Raw genomic sequence first — 6,161 nt, 5'->3', positions numbered from 1 at the left:
TTGTCCTGCAGCGTCCCCTGCTGGACACTTTAATTACGGAAGTGTTTCTGATTTATTATACATAATTATTGATTACTTAGCGTTCTGTAGATATGCCCCGAGCACGAAAACTATTATAAATTAAACTGAATAAAAGCCGGCAAAATACACGTTTTAAAAGACCTTCTCACATATTGAGAACCTGCAATTTAATTATATCATATTTGAGTTGACTTACAGCCAAGAAATTACATTACAAGTTCTAATCACTCTCACTCAAACTTGGAAACCTACATAATTACAGCCTAGGATGTAAAAGGGGCTCCTTTTTACATAGCTATAGGCTGCCATCTAGTGGATTAACTACATCAGGGTATAGGCAATGAGGCATACACACAGAGATGTGTTTTTAATTTATTTCATTTTTATTTTCTTTATTTTTTTTTTCCATTGTATTCCTATTTATTCTTTTCAAAAGTAACAATTGAATAAATACGAGAATATGCAATACCCTATCGCTGGGTTTCAGGTGACATCACAGCGTTCTAAAGGCCTATAATATTATATAGCGATAAAAAAATAAAATTGAGGACATTTTTTGTCTTGTACAGAGAGATCATGGACCCTGTGACTGATATTAATGATCATTTTTGTAATTCATACATTTTCTTTTTAGATACGACTTGTTTGAAAGCGTTATGTACTTAATACTGTGACATCATCACATTCTAGAACCTGTAACCCAGCAATACATTGAATGAAAAGGAGAGACGAGGGCATATTTATGATATCTGCTCCTTTGCTGACTTTACAATTACAATCATTTCTGTGATTTATTTATTCAACAGATCAACAGAAAAAAATATATAATTTACCTATCCATGTAATAGCGTTTTTTATTGTTGTTGTTTTTCCCGTATGTTTATATATCTGTATTGCCTGCTCAGTTTGTTCTTCTTCTTCTTCTTCTTCTTCTTCTTCTTCTTCTTCTTCTTCTTCTTCTTCTTCTTCTTCTTCTTCTTCTTCTTCTTCTTCTTCTTCCTCTTCTTTGCATCTCATTTTATTTAATTCTGGACATTCCCTATATGGATCACCTGAACCTGTGTTGAGTGTTCCTGCAGAATATGGCCTATAGATTTTAATCTTTATTTAACAAATAGAAATGTATACACAGTTATATCGCCTAAACAAATATTTATTTATGGCCTAAGAGGAGTTTCAATGAAAATGTATTTTTTACTATCTCTCACTGATCCCTGTCAGAATAAAGACAAAATTGATGATAAACTCTTTTCAAGTATATGTGAACAGCTCTGGTTTGTAGTGGGAATCAGAGTTAGCCTAAAAGCTTTAACAATCCACACCTTCTGACCCGCACGCTTTATTCCAGGTGCGTTGGGCAGAGCATAAACTGAAGAGCATTCAAACCAAGAGCTTTTAGTTCATTTAGTTGTAAGAGGCCTTTTCTCCTCCAGCACTCCCACCTATTCTATCAACATGCACAGAGACGGCCGTGACCTCCACTCAAATGCCTGCTCCTGTTTTCTTAGGAAATATACAATCCTCCACTCTGCGCTGAACCTGCCCCCTCTCACTCATACAGCTCTCTCTACTTTAGCGTGGCCCCTGACCTTCTCACTGCTGCAGCCGTGAAGTGAGGGAATAAATGTAGAGGCATGAAAAGCCTCTTAGTGGAGAAAAAAATGAAAAGAATTAAATACAAAAAAATGGACCAGGTAAGGGCACAGAATGAGGGAACAGATTCTGTTGTCACCATTTTGAAGAACCTTTCTTGATTTAAAAAAATAAATAAAATAATAATAATAATAATAATAATAATAATACTGTGCTATTTGTTGGTTGCTTTTACTTTTAATGTAGAATTACAGGAAAGCTGTATCGGTTGTTTTCAGGTTCTAGAATGTGATGATGTCACAGGACCCAGTGGGGGGCGGGAGCCAGTTTTTCCTATTAACTGCATTACACAAAGAAACTTTTTGAATTACAAAAATGATCATTAATATCAGTCACGGGGTCCATGATCTCTCTGTACATGACAAAAAAATCCTCAAAAACCAAATAATTATATTATAATTACTATATAATATTATAGGTCTTTAGAATGCTGTGATGTCACCTGAAACCCAGAAATAGGGTATTTACTGAGCATGAAAATTAAATTAAATTCAGCTAGCTTCTCCTCACAATAGGTGTCACATAATGTCAGGAATAGGCCAGTTTGTGTCTCTAGATATGAGGTAAACATGCTCAAATCATTTTTTTTTTCTGTTAGGCTTGCCAGATCATGTGACCAAAACCAGGAAATTAATATAAATAGCCTCTTATACTTACTGTCGCAAGTCCTAATTAGTGCTAGTGTAGCTGCCAGTAGTTAAAACACTGGAGGTTCTTAGCTTTTAAATGAGGATTAGCACATCTGTCAGGGCAACAGTAAGATAGTCACACTGCCACATATATTTTCCTCCCACATAAAAAAAGTAAGCGTATTATTGTTATTTTGTTTTTAGAATAAGCAAATACAGATGTGCCGTCACAAATCAGTGCCCAGCCAACATATCACAGCTGTTCCATTGTCTACTGTAGCCTATTTAGTTCCTCAAAAAAAAAGCACTTACTATGAAGTTTTTTTTAGCCAATTTACTTGTCCAAAATGGAAACCAACCTTCTTTCAAAAATTCCAGTGCTCACAAGCACTCTCTCCATCCACACATGCACATAGGCAACCAGTGAATCCAAACCATCTATTCATCCTGCCTGTGCCAAAATACTCTCATCTTTCTCTTTTAGGATGGAGATAATGATGCTCGTTTCCCGGCTCAAAGAAGTCATTAATGTGTGACACAGCCTTGAATGTAGCATATCAAAGCTTTTGCGAGTGCGCCCCCGTCCCGCCCACTAACCGCACTGCCTTGTTAAGACACACATGAATAAATCATCACGGCCGACCTGTGTAACACGCCACCAGACTATCAGTTGTTGCTGGTAAGAAAAAATGTTGCTTTTGAATCCCTTCAGACTGTTTGAAAACAGCCTTACAAATCTTTCATCTCATTGCGGGATCAGTGCCAAATTTACTGCAGCGGATAAAATGACGGACACACAGCCTCTCTACACGCCCTCGTCCAATCTCTTGCACGGATATGATGAGAGTGCAAGGTGAAAATGGGAGGAGATGGATGTCACAGAGTTAGATGTGATAAGCAGGATGAATGAGAGCATGTTGTGTCAGGTCAAGTACAATAGAAATTATGAACAGAGAGAACTCATAACTGTACAATCATATTATAACATCTTGCACTATGATAACAGCATAGAGGCCCACTGTTTTTGCTCTTCTCTCAAAAAGCAATGTCTCCAGTATGCTTCTTCTGACAATGGTTTGTAATGAAATGTTCGATATTAGCAACAAGTCAGTGCTCATGATCCTTCTTAACTCTCAAACGATGTTTCCAGTATCTGACTGTACAGAATGGGTAAGCAAAGTCGGGCCCCGGGGCCAGATCCGGTCCTCCAGCGTAGAAGCTCTGGCCCTCAAGATGGTTTTGAGAAATAACTTTACACAAATGAGAGATCAAAGGCCTGTTAACCTCTTAATAGCTTTACCCAAATCTAAAAGCTTCTTCAAAAAGGTGTCAATATAGGAAAATGAGGATGAAAGTGCAACAAAAGAGGGACAAAAACATGACGAAAATGTGGCAAAACAAAAAAAGCAGCAAAAAGAAAACAATGGAAAAGCAACAAAAACACACCAAAAAAAATATGAAAACAAGACAAAAAAAATATGAAAACACAAAAAATTACGAAAAACACGACAATGTGGCGAAACAAAAACAAAAAATGCAGCAAAAACAAAAAATGACAAAGCAACAAAAACACGACAAAACAAAATACAAAGACAAAAAGAAGGATTAAAAAAAAACGACAAAAACGACAAAAAGTTCCGATAAGTTCTGAGCGTTCAAATGACGCTTGCCTGGCCTATAGCCTGTAAACTCCAATCCAGAAGCTTTTAGATTTGGATAAAGCCGAAATGGAGAAAATGTGCTTGGTTAGGGTGGGGGCAAGGGGTTAGTATCAACCAATTGTATCTATAGTATCTATTTATAGTATGTATCTGTCTGTCTGTCTGTCATCACTCGCATTCAAACACACTCTCATTCATCCTGGCCTATTGTACATGTTTTTAGAGGTAGAGGAAACCTATGCAGAAATGGCGAGAACATGCAAACTCCACACAGAAAGGCCCCGTCCTGGTGGGAATCGAACCTGGGACCTTTTAGCTGTGAAGCACGAGCGCTAACTGCTACACCACCATGCCGCCCATACCAGTAACTTTAGTCACTTCTGACCTCTTGGAGTTTCAACTCATTTACAATTTAACTTTTTTTTAATGGCACATCGGGCTCAAAAAGTCAAAAGCCACAAATGAAAGAAACCCCTGGCTGTTACAGTAAACAGTGTCAACAGGTTCTCAAGTTTGCAGAGAAACAATACTCTTTGGCATGAAAGAATGTTTGACACATTCCTTAAATTGTGACAAGAGTAACATAACAAACAATATTGTACTTTTTGTACTACAGCATTTGAAGAATCAATAAAAAAAATACAGAAAAAATATTTTACATGCATGTGTTCTGCAGTGCAAAACTATGTAAGAACCCTTGTAGTGTAAACTTTGGAAAATATCTGTGTTGTAGTACAAAGTGCTGTACTTCAAATGTCGGTGTCTGCCAACACTTGGGTCACTGACACAGCCATCCAGGTCCAGCCATTAAAATTTCATGTGGCAGCAGTGAAGGGCAGACAAACTGCCAACATTAGTCTCATTAATGTAATCCGCTGAGCCACATCCACCACATTGCTTGTGTGTGGCCTGTTTGTTTAAACCATGTCTAGTTGAAAAGAGGGCAATTTGCAAGCGACAAGTGCTCTTCATATAAAATGCTGAAGTGGCGTTGGTTCTTTACTCTTGTATGTGTGTGCACTATCATTCACCAGACTGCTCCACACCGCTCACTTGGATCTCTACATCTACTCAACAGTCTTATCCCTACAATGGTCAAACACAGGCTGGAGCATTTCAGATTATACCACAGAGAAACACTTATGTGATCACTTACAGTCAATGTGAACTACCGGAGGATATTACAGTGAAAATGCCACAGAACATCCACTATACGTTTTGCTGAAATGCCATCCAGAGTTGATGACCCTGTATTGTTTTGCTTGCTTTTGTCCCCCTTCAGTGCATCTAAATATGAAACAGACTAGTTGTTATTAGCATCACCGTTACAGTGGGTGCACTTGTGTGCTACAATGATGCAATGTGTACTCCAAACTATGCGGAGGACCATACAGTGTGTAGGCTAAGGAGGCAACCTCCGGCATCTGGAGGCACCGCTGTTCCCTGATGCTCCCTGGGAACATCAGGCTGACCCTGCAGTCAACCCTGACAGTCAAGCTCCACTTTGCTTCCTGAAAGTTGTGAAACGTGCTTGTCAACTCATCCTGAATTGGAATGCTAGAAATGTTACGACAGTTAGCAAACTATCATTTTAATCTTGACCTGCCCCCTCCTCCATTGTTTGAAGAAATAAAAATAAGAAAAATATCAGGTACACGGCCTTTAATAAGGCTGTAAATAAGCAGAGGTTTTCCTACTACTCAAATCCCATTCATTGATATTGTGTCAGATGTGTTTTTAGACTTTAGGTTTTATTGAGCATGATATTTTGTATAAGAAAGCACAATCAGGATTGTCATATGCCTAATTTTTCATTCAACCATGCATTAACCATAACTTGAAGAATAGCATCGCCATTTTCTCACACATTTAAGGAGTCTCAGCCCACATCTTTCACACAATCGTTTAATAAAATCAACCAAAAATGTAGCGGAGCCATGTTGTATTAACCGAAGCTCAACTACAGCAACAGAAAGTGTTTTTTGAATTCAGCTCCCAATATTACAAGTCACACGTATGAGTTTGGTAAAGGTAATGTTATTCACATTATTATACAACATCATATTTTTGTTCTTGCCCTATTCCAGAGACTCTTGACATTAATGCCACCATGTACTTCATACGTCCATCACCACTATGACTGAAGGTTGCCGAGTATCTGTTATTTATAAAAGGTGGTCTCAGAGTGAACTGATCA

This window comes from Gobius niger, assembly GCF_951799975.1.
Source record: "Gobius niger genome assembly, chromosome: 1".
NCBI lineage: Eukaryota > Metazoa > Chordata > Actinopteri > Gobiiformes > Gobiidae > Gobius > Gobius niger.
The sequence above is the reverse complement of the archived record's forward strand: the minus strand, read 5'-3'. Positions refer to the sequence as shown.